We start from the raw sequence: 11,602 nt of genomic DNA, 5'->3' as shown, positions 1-11,602 counted from the left end.
CCGAGTTTGGCAAATTGTGTGTAACGGTTAGATTTTGTGTGGAGGCTATATATACCCCTCCACCCACTCTTCATTCGTGGAGAGAGCCATCAGAACATACCTACACTTCCAATACACATTTTCTGAGAGAGAACCACCTACACTTGTGTTGAGGTCAAGATATTTCATTCCAACCATATGAATCTTGATCTCTAGCCTTTCCCAAGTTGTTTTCCACTCAAATCTTCTTTCCACCAAATCCAAATCCCAAGAGAGAGAGTTGAGTGTTGGGGAGACTATCATTTGAAGCACAAGAGCAAGGAGTTCATCATCAACACACCATTTGTTACTTCTTGGAGAGTGGTGTCTCCTAGATTGGCTAGGTGTCACTTGGGAGCCTCGAACTAGATTGTGGAGTTGAACCAAGGAGTTTGTAAGGGCAAGGAGATCGCCTACTTCGTGAAGATCTACCGCTAGTGAGGCAAGTCCTTCGTGGGCGACGACCGTGATGGAATAGACAAGGTTGCTTCTTCGTGGAACCTTAGTGGGTGGAGCCCTCCGTAGACTCGCGCAACCGTTACCCTCCGTGGGTTGAAGTCTCCATCAACATGGATGTACGATAGCAGCACCTATCGGAACCACGAAAAAAACATCCGTGTCTCCAATTGCATTTGAATACTCCAAACCCTTCTCTTTACATTCTTGCAAGTTGCATGCTTTACTTTCCGCTGCTCATATACTCATTGCATGCTTGCTTGATATGTATTGTGTTTGTTAAACTTGTGCTTGAACTCCACTTAAACTTAAGAATATTTAGAACTGCAACTTTTGGCACTTAGTGTCTAATCACCCCCCCTCTAGACACCTCTTCTCGATCCTTTCAATTGCTATCAGAGCATTGGTTTCCATTGCCTTGGTTTAAATACCATTGGAGGAAGATGGATGTGTCTACTTTGGGAAGTCTTAGACATAGAGTGCCTATTCTTGATGGAGAGTATTTTCAGGAGTGGAAAAATGAAATGCTTGAGATTTTCAATGAATATCATTTGAACAAATACATTACTAGCCCTTATGCACCTCATATTGATCCTTTACACCCTACCCTAGATGAAGATATTGACATGATTCCCAATCTTAGAACTGTTGAGCTCATCATTAGGGGCTTGCCTAGAAACTTGATTAGATGTTTGCCTACCCTCAAGTGTGCCTACACCATATGGAAATTTCTTGAGGAACTCTTTCCTAATTACTCCTTGAAAGATCTAGATAAAATCCTCCATAAGTCTATTGCTTTGATTAAGATGAGTTCCAATGATCCCAAATTTGCTGACTGCTTATTTGAGCTTACTAATCTTACGAGTGCCAAAGGAGATGTTGGAATCATTAGCAATATCATTTCCAGAGCTATTAGAATTCATAAAGAGAACTATAGAAATGATCATTTATCTAATGAATTGCCCTCTCTAGGAATTGATCAATCACATGATGATGGTGATGATGATGATAGTGACTATGATCTCGATGATGCGATGAGACACTTTGGTCTTATGGCAAATCTTCGCGGCTACATGGCTGGAGGAAAGGAATGGGTCCTTGATAGTGGATGTACTGATCATATGACCGGAGATAAAGATATGTTCCGTGAGCTTGCTGAAAACGACGGGCCACGAAAATATGTCACTTTTGGTGATAATTCAAAGGGTAAGGTGGTTGGACTTGGTAAGTTGGCCATCTCACATGATAGCTCCATACAAAATGTCATGCTCATTGAATCCCCTGGATACAATTGACTTTCAGTTTCTAGACTTGCGGATTTCGGATTCAATGTCTTATTCACTGAAGTAGATTGCCAAGTGTTTCGTAGAAACAATCATAAAATGGTCTTTACCGGTGTACGTAGAGGAGATCTTTACATTGTTGATTTCACTAAAAAGGCTCAACCTAGAACTTGCTTAATTACCAAATCTTCTAAAGGCTGGTTGTGGCATAGAAGACTAGGTCATGTTGGTATGCGAAATCTTGATAAGCTTATTAAAGGTGATCATATCCTTGGAATAAAAGATGTCATATTTGACAAGGATGGACTTTGTAGTGCTTGTCAAGCAGGGAAACAAGTTGGAGGAAGTCACCGCATGAAGAACATCATGACCACAAGAAGAACACTCGAGCTACTTCACATGGATCTCTTTTGTCCTAATGCCTACGAGAGTCTCGGTGGTAACTCATTTGGTCTAGTCATAGTTGATGATTTTTCAAGATTTACGTGGGTGTTCTTTCATGATGACAAATCGCAGGTTCAAAAGATCTTCAAAAACTTCGCTAGGAAGGCCCAAAATCAGTTTGACGTGAAGATCAAGAAGGTTCGGAGCGACAACGGAACGGAGTTCAAGAACGCAAATGTGGACACATTTCTTGACGAAGAAGGGATTTCACACGAGTTCTCGGCTACGTACACACCTAAAAAAATGGAGTTGTTGAAAGGAAGAACCGAACTCTTATTGAAATGGAAAGAACGATGCTTGATGAGTACAAAACGCCAAAGCACTTTTGGGCGGAAGTGGTTGAGACAGCTTGTCATGCAACAAATCGCTTGTATCTTCACAAGCTACTCAGTAAGACGGCATACGAGCTCCTCACTGGTAACAAACCCCAAGTTGGATACTTTCGAGTATTCGGCTCAAAGTGCTACATTCTTGATAAGCATCATCGTTATAAATTTGCTCCTAAATCTCATGAAGGTTTCCTACTTGGTTATGGCTCAAACTCTCAAACTTACCGTGTCTACAACAATTTCACCCGAAAGGTTGAAGAGACGGTAGATGTGAAGTTTGATGAATCTAACGGCTCGCAAGTAGAGCAATTGCCAATTGATGTAGGAGACAAAGACCCTTCGGAAGCAATTCAAGAGTTGTCCATTGGCAAGATTCTTCCAACGGAAGTGAAGGAGAGTACCTCGTCCGTCCAAGTGGAAGCTTCTACCTCACGACAAGGTGAACCAAGAGTTGATACGGAAGCATCCACAAGTGGGACATGCCAAGATGAAGAAAACGAGGAAGCGCACCAAGATGAACATCAACAACCTCCTTCTCCACCACGACAAGAGAACGACAACGTCAACAATGAAGAAGGCCAAGAAGAAGCACAAGATGAAGAGGATGTTCCACCCCGACCCAAGCAAAAGCTTTCACGAGTTCAAGCAAGAATTTCTAAGGATCATCGCGTCGAGCAAATCTACAATGATATCCAAACCGGGAGAATCACTCGCTCTAAAACTCGTTTAGCTAACTTTTGTGAACATTACTCATTCATCTCTAGCATTGAACCTATGAAGGTTGAAGAAGCATTGGAGGATCCGGACTGGATAAACGCTATGCATGAAGAGCTACACAACTTTGAGAGAAATCAAGTGTGGACATTGGTCGAGAAGCCCGACAACAACCACAACATCATTGGTACCAAATGGGTATCTCGCAACATGGAAGATGAAGATGGACAAGTGGTTCGCAACAAAGCACGTCTCATCGCCCAAGGCTACACACAAGTTGAAGGTATGGACTATGGTGAGACATATGCTCCCGTTGCTAGACTTGAGTCCATTCGCATCTTACTTTCTTATGCTAATCACCATGATATCACCTTGTACCAAATGGACATTAAAAGTGCTTTTCTAAATGGCAAAGTCCAGGAGGAAGTTTATGTTAAGCAACCTCCCGGCTTCGTCAATCCTAAGAAACCTAATCATGTTTACAAACTTCACAAAGCCCTTTATGGCCTTAAACAAGCTCCTAGAGCATGGTATAAATGCTTGACCAAGTTCCTTATTGAAAAAGGCTTTGAAATTGGTAAAATTGATTCTACTCTTTTTACTAAAAGGGTTAATGGAGAACTATTTGTGTGCCAAATTTATGTTGATGATATCATATTTGGTTCAACTAACCCTCATTTTAGTGAGAAGTTTGGAAAGCTAATGTCGGAGAAGTTTGAGATGTCTATGATGAGTGAACTCAAATTCTTTCTCGGTTTGCAAATCAAGCAAACTAAGGAAGGTACCTTTGTCTCTCAAACGAAGTACACCAAGGACTTATTCAAGAAGTTCAATATGCAAGAATGCAAAGGTATGACTACACCCATGCCTACTAGTGGACATCTTGATTTGACCAAAGATGGTGAACCGGTTAATCAAAAGGTTTATCGCTCTATGATTGGTTGTTATATCTATGTGCCTCTCATCCCGATATTATGCTACGTGTGTGCATGTGTGCATGATATCAAGCTGCTCCTAAAGAGTGTCATCTTAAGGCTGTGAAAAGGATAGTGAGATACCTAATCCATACACCAAATTTTGCCATTTGGTATCCTAAGAGGTCCTCTTTTCATCTTGTTGGCTACTCCGATTCGGACTATGCCGGAGACAAGGTTGATAGAAAATCCACTTCGGGTACTTGTCAATTCCTTGGTAGATCTCTTGTGTCTTGGTCTTCCAAGAAACAAAACTCGGTATCCTTATCCACCGCCGAAGCGGAATACATTGCCGCTGGTTCATGTCATGCTCAATTACTTTGGATGACCCAAACTCTTAAAGATTATGGGATATATGTGAAACATGTTCCATTGCAATGTGACAATGAAAGTGCTATTAAGATTTCTCACAATCCCGTGCAACATTCTCGAACTAAGCATATTGAAGTTCGTCATCATTTCATTCGAGATCATGTTGCAAAAGGGGACATTAACCTTAAGCATGTTCACACCGATAAGCAATTGGCGGATATATTCACTAAACCACTTGATGAGAAAGTGTTTTGTAGGTTGAGAGGTGAATTGAACATCATTGATGCTTCAAACTTGGAGTAGGAACTCCATTTGATACATGCGGGGCATGAGCCTATGACTAATCCTCGATATTTCTCTTATGATGATATTCATATGTCTTGGATATATTTGTACCTTGCATGGTATCTAACCCGTGTAGGTACTTGGATGAATCTAAATCTATGAGATTGCCACACACTCACATCTTGAGCAATTTCTACATCACCAAGTCTCTACACGATGGTGGTTGAAGACAAGGAAGCACGAAACCATTCAAACATATCCTTTGGCAAATTCTATGTTGAGTCTCATTATTGTCATTTTGGATACACAAGTGCTCTTCCTTGCAAAGCTAACCCATGTAGGTAGATGAACTCAAACTCCAAGTGGTGCTCCCAACTCTTGATGAACTACATCAACCTTGAGCAACCCACACAAGTTCAACTACATGATCAAGATCAACACCACCACCCAAGGTATGTTATTCCATCTTAGAGAAGCTTTACTCCAAGTCATGAGCCAAAGCAACTCGACAAGATGTGAATACATCAAGATGCTTAATGAAAAATGGTAACCCCATTTTGAGCTTAAACGATGAGTATGACCTATGACCATTTCTAGATGAAGTTCTCTAGTGTTTCTCCGTGCTTTTGCATTTGCATATTTGTTTCCCCTTTCAAAAAAACTTCATCTAGAACTTTTAGTTTCTTTTATTTCCTTTTTGTTCTGCATTTTCTGCATCCAATTCATTGCAAATCTTTCAGTAAATTCCTTGCATATCCTTGTAATATCTTACTTGTCTAGTGAGCTGAGGTGACAAGTGGTTTCACTCTGATGAACTCGGTCACACCGGTTTGTTCTCTTTGGCCCAACCGAATTTTTTTGGTGCAACCGAAGCACACAACTCAGAGTCACAGATTCCATCACAGGAAAACCAACTTGCCACTTATTCCTGATTTCTGTTTGCTCCAGCTCCACTCAATGATTCTTGTCCTCTACTAGCATCATATTAGACATGCTGCTTTTCTCTATGACTCAAGGACCAACCCATTTGTATCACATGTCCAGAAGAGCCCTTCTTGGAAATTGATGTGAAAGGGGGAGAGAGAGATCACATCAAAGCTTAATCCTTCCTATAGGGGGAGAAAGAGAGAATACTCAGGGGGAGAGAGTTTCTAAACTAGGAGAAAGTAAAATCATCAAAGACCCCAGATGCTTGGTGTTCAAGAGGAAAGATGTCACATGTCTTTAAGAGGGGAAAGACATGTTTGGTTGCTTGCTTTAGCTCAAGCTCTGTTGTTTCCTTTTTGTTGCTCTAATTTTTTGTTCCCTATCATCTCCCAATATCCCATGCAGATTCAGGGGGAGCAAGACATCTAAAGGAAGGAAATCTCTGATTTTATTGCATATCTTTACCTTTGGGGACATGTCTATATCCAATGTGGTACTTAGTACTCACTCTACGTGTCATCCCAGTCTTGGTTCTCTTGTGGTTTCTCGTGCTTGCTCTGGTCAGTAGGTGTATCTGTGTTATTTAACCTTGTTTGCGCAGGTTCATCCCATCCTAAGCCAACTCAAGACCACAAGGTAAGTATATGCATCACAGTCATGTGAATGAGATGTTCTTGCTGATGTACATACTGTTTGCAAGAAGGACTCATGAGCATGAAGGTACATTTCTCACATTCACATCATTTGCTCTAATGCATATAGCCAATATACATGTAACACATTGCTTACTCTATCATGTTTACGCATTCACATGCTCCTATATTCAATATTCACATGATTGCATACATGTAAGGGGAGCCTATGCATGTTACATGTCTTTCCAAAGCTTTACTTGCTATTCTCTATATATTTATCAAAAGCTTTGATGTATGTTGTCATCAATTACCAAAAAGGGGGAGATTGAAAGCACAAGTGCCCCCCTGGGTGGTTTTGGTAATTAATGTCAACATATCTCTTGTTGGACTAACACTTTTACCTAGTATGTTTCAGATAAGTTCAACAATGGAGTGGCATGGACTAGAGGATGTGGAACCCCTTCAAGATGCTAAGGACAAAGGGTTGGCTCAAGCTTCAAGATCAAGAGTTTACATTTTCTATTTTCGTGATCGAAGATCACATTGAGTCTATAGGAAAAGCCAATACTATCAAGAGGGGATGAGGTGTTGCTTAATGGCTTGCTTGCTCAAAGTGCTTAGTGATATGCTCCAAAACCCTCAACTACCTTCCCACATCCACATATGACCTAAACCAAAAGTCAAACTCGGCCCCACCGATTCTTTCTATCCGGCGCCACCGAGTTTCAAATGTCATAGCCACTGCCACAAACCCTAGAAAATTGGTTTCACCGATAGGGATCTTGGTCTCACCTAGATGGGATTGTAATCTCTCTGTGTATGTCCATTACCAAAATCGGTCTCACCGAGTTTGAGCAATCGGTACTACCGAGATTACAATGCAAACCCTCTGGTTAGCTTATTACCAAAATCGGTCCCACCGAGTTTGTGTAATCGGTCCCATCGAGTTTGCCTGACCAAAACTCTGGTTAGCTTATTACCAAAATCGGTCCCACCGAGTTTGTGTAATTGGTCACACCGAGATTACGTTATGCCCTAACCCTAACCATATCGGTCCTACCAAGTTGCATCTCAGTCCCACCGAAAATCCTAACGGTCACTAGGTTTGCTTAATCGGTCCGACCGAGTTTAATCATTCAGTCCCACCGAGTTTGGCAAATTGTGTGTAACGGTTAGATTTTGTGTGGAGGCTATATATACCCCTCCACCCAGTCTTCATTCGTGGAGAGAGCCATCGGAACATACCTACACTTCCAATACACATTTCTGAGAGAGAACCACCTACACTTGTGTTGAGGTCAAGATATTCCATTCCAACCATATGAATCTTGATCTCTAGCCTTTCCCAAGTTGTTTTCCACTGAAATCTTCTTTCCACCAAATCCAAATCCCGAGAGAGAGTTGAGTGTTGGGGAGACTATCATTTGAAGCACAAGAGCAAGGAGTTCATCATCAACACACCATTTGTTACTTCTTGGAGAGTGGTGTCTCCTAGATTGGCTAGGTGTCACTTGGGAGCCTCCAACAAGATTGTGGAGTTGAACCAAGGAGTTTGTAAGGGCAAGGAGATCGCCTACTTCGTGAAGATCTACCGCTAGTGAGGCAAGTCCTTCGTGGGCGACGGCCGTGATGGAATAGACAAGGTTGCTTCTTCGTGGACCCTTAGTGGGTGGAGCCCTCCGTGGACTTGCGCAACCGTTACCCTCCATGGGTTGAAGTCTCGATCAACGTGGATGTACGATAGCACCACCTATCGGAACCACGACAAAAACATCTGTGTCTCCAATTGCGTTTGAATACTCCAAACCCTTCTCTTTACATTCTTGCAAGTTGCATGCTTTACTTTCCTGTAACGCCCTCGATGCGGCTATATCTCCTACGTGTCGAGGCACGACTTAGAGGCATAACCGCATTGAAAGAAATGTCGCAAGTTAGGCAATCTTCACAACATCCCATGTAATATAGATAATGAAAGGGGAGATACATAGTTGGCTTACACTCGCCATGTCAATCAAAGTACATAAATAGCATTAGATAAATCAAACACTCATGGCCCGACTACGGCGCCAAAATAAAAGATAAACTCAACATGCGACATGGTCCCGATCGCCCCAACTAGGCACCACTACTGATCATCAGGGAAAGACACATAGTAACGGCGTGAGTCCTCGTCGAACTCCCACTTGAGCTCAAGCGCGTCATCTGGAATGGAGTCATCAGGCACTGCATCTGGTTTGGAAGTAATCTGTGAGCCACAGGGACTCAGCAATCTCGCACCCTCGCGATCAAGACTATTTAAGCTTATAGGTAAGGCAGGGTAAATATGTGGAGCTGCAGCAAGCGACTAGCATATATGGTGGCTAACCTTTTCGCAAACGAGAGCGAGAAGAGAAGGCAAAGCACGAACGAATAACTAGAGAACAACGTGCGGCAAGCATTACTCCAACACCGTGTTCACTTCTCGGACTCCGCCGAGAAGAGACCATCACGCTAAATCACACCGTTGATTCATTTTAATTAAATTAAGGTTCAAGTTATCTACAACTGGACATTAACAAATTCCCATCAACCTATAACCACGGGCACGACTTTGAAAGTTCAAAACCCTGCAGGGGAGTCCCAACTTAGCCCATGACAAGCTCTCACGGTCAACGAAGGAATAGACCTTCTCCCGAGGCATTCCGATCAGCCTCGATATCCCGGTTCTACAACACACTTTGACAAGTTAAAACGAATCCAGCAACACCGCCCGAATGTGCCGACAAATCCCAATAGGAGCTGCACATATCTCGTTCTCAGGGCACAATCGGATAAGCAATCCGTACAACTAAAACCAGCCCTCGAGTTTCCCTGAGGTGGCGCTGCAAGGGGCTCTAGGTTGGACCAACACTCGGAGGAGCACTAGCCCGAGGGGGTTTAAATAAGATGACCCTCGGGCTCCGGAAACCCAAGGGAAAAAGAGGCTAGGTGGCAATTGGTAAAACCAAGGTTGGGCATTACTGGAAAAGCTTTAATCAAGGCGAACTATCAAGGGGTTCCCATTATCACCCAACCGCGTAAGGAACGCAAAATCCGGGAACATAACACCGATATGACGGAAACTAGGGCGGCAAGAGTGGAACAAAACACTAAGCGAGAGGCCGAGCCTTCCACCCTTTACCAAGTATATAGATGCATTAATATGACAAGATAATATAATGATATCCCAACAAGTAAATAATGTTCAAACAAGGAACGGTCTCCGATCTTCACCTGCAACTAGCAACGCTATAAGAGGGGCTGAGCAAAGCGGTAACATAGCCAATCAATGGTTTGCTAGGACATGGTGGGTTAGAGGTTTGACATGGAAATTTGGGAGGCATGATAAGAAAGTGGTAGGCATCATAGCATAGGCATAGCAAAAGAGCAAGCATCTAGCAAAGCAAAGATAGTAGTGATTTCGAGGGTATGATCATCTTGCCTGCAAAGTTGTCAGAGTTGACTGGATCCTCGAAAGCAAACTCAACAGGCTCCTCGTTAGCGAACTCATCTCCCGGCTCTACCCAAACAAGACAAACAAGAAACAAGGACACAATCAACCACGTGCAAAGCTCAAACAACATGATGCAAACATGGTATGCTATGCGGGATGCAATATGCGATGCATATGAAGATTTGACAAGGAATGAATGAACTTGGCCTCAACTTGGAAATCCAAGTGTGCCACTGGAAAGGTGAGATGAAATCGCTTGAAAACGATATAAAGAACGCCGGAATCGGAGTCACGGTTTGGAAATGGCAAGCAATTCAAATATGGCACCGGTCTGCGATTTACAGCAAGTAGCCATCTAAATGCAACAAGATGAGCATGCTATAGCACTCAAACATGACAAGAAAATACATGGCAGGGATCCATACATGATGCTTAACAAAAGACTAGCACTGAGCTACGGCCAATTCCTCCACTAACAGGTTCAAACAAGCACGGCAAAAATGCATTTGGCAAACAGATTTCAGACTTAGTGAAATTAACTCTTGTCTGGAATTTCAGATCAGGTAGCACAATTTGGAGCATGAAAACTAGATGCTGCAGGACTTGAACATGGCAAAGTAAAGCATGGCATGGAGCTACTCAAAGATCTTAACAAAAGTCCGTTAGTGACCTTGAGCCAAAAGGGATCAGAAAATACAATTGCAAGCATGTGAACATGGAAAAAACATAATCAGATCACAGACTTAGTGAAAAACTGGAGCATGCAAATCAGATATCAAGTAGGCATGTGAACGAGCTCGATGCACTCATTACAGAGCATGTCATGACAGTCTAAGCATGAACCCATGAAGAATACACATTATACAAGCTAGACATGGTAAGAACAATAACATAGCATGCACGGATCAACTACAACATCCTCGGCAAAATCGCTAACAAGTAGACAATCTACCCAGATTCAAGAAATGACAAAAGTAGAGCTCGATTGACTCAAGCTAGGGTGCTCCATAATTGCAAACAAAGGCATGGATGGATAGAGCACTACAATATTAACAAAACATCCTTATTGATCATCCTCAAAAGAGGCACGGATCACTAGGAAACAACATGAACATATGGCATATTGAAATAGATAGATCAAGGACTTAGTGGAAATGCTAAGTCCCAGAAATCAGCATTAACGAATGCACCACTTTGCAAGCTTGTGCTAGTCACCACAAACATCACAAAAATAAATGGGATGCATCTCTGGATAGATGGCAAAACATATAACAAAGCACATGTAGAGCTCAGGGTCATATCATGCACATAATAATCATGGGAAAAATGACAAATATCTAATTGGAGCAGCAGATCTGACAAGTATCTCAAAGAGCATTCTTCCAACAGCATTTCGGGCATCAAGATGAACTCAAATGAAAATGATGCAGTGAGATGAAATGATGTGCTCTCTAAGACGAACATTTTGATATGCTATATGCCCAAAACGGAGCTACGAATGCAAGTTACGATGCGATGAACAAGGGCAAAATATTAGGGTTTTGGGGATAAAAAGTCAACCGATCCGAGATCCCGATCCAGATCTGGCCGCACGGATAACGAGGTTCACCGGGGACTTGAAGCTCGCCGGAGATGAAGTCGGCCGTCAGAGGAGAAGGTCGGCGCGCGGGCGGAGACAGAGATGGCCGGAGCTTCCCGGGCGTGCGGTGGCGAGGAGCGCGGGCGGGGCGGCCGGGGGCCGGGCGAGGCGGCG

Source organism: Triticum aestivum, chromosome 6A (assembly GCF_018294505.1).
Source record: "Triticum aestivum cultivar Chinese Spring chromosome 6A, IWGSC CS RefSeq v2.1, whole genome shotgun sequence".
Lineage (NCBI taxonomy): Eukaryota > Viridiplantae > Streptophyta > Magnoliopsida > Poales > Poaceae > Triticum > Triticum aestivum.
The sequence above is the reverse complement of the archived record's forward strand: the minus strand, read 5'-3'. Positions refer to the sequence as shown.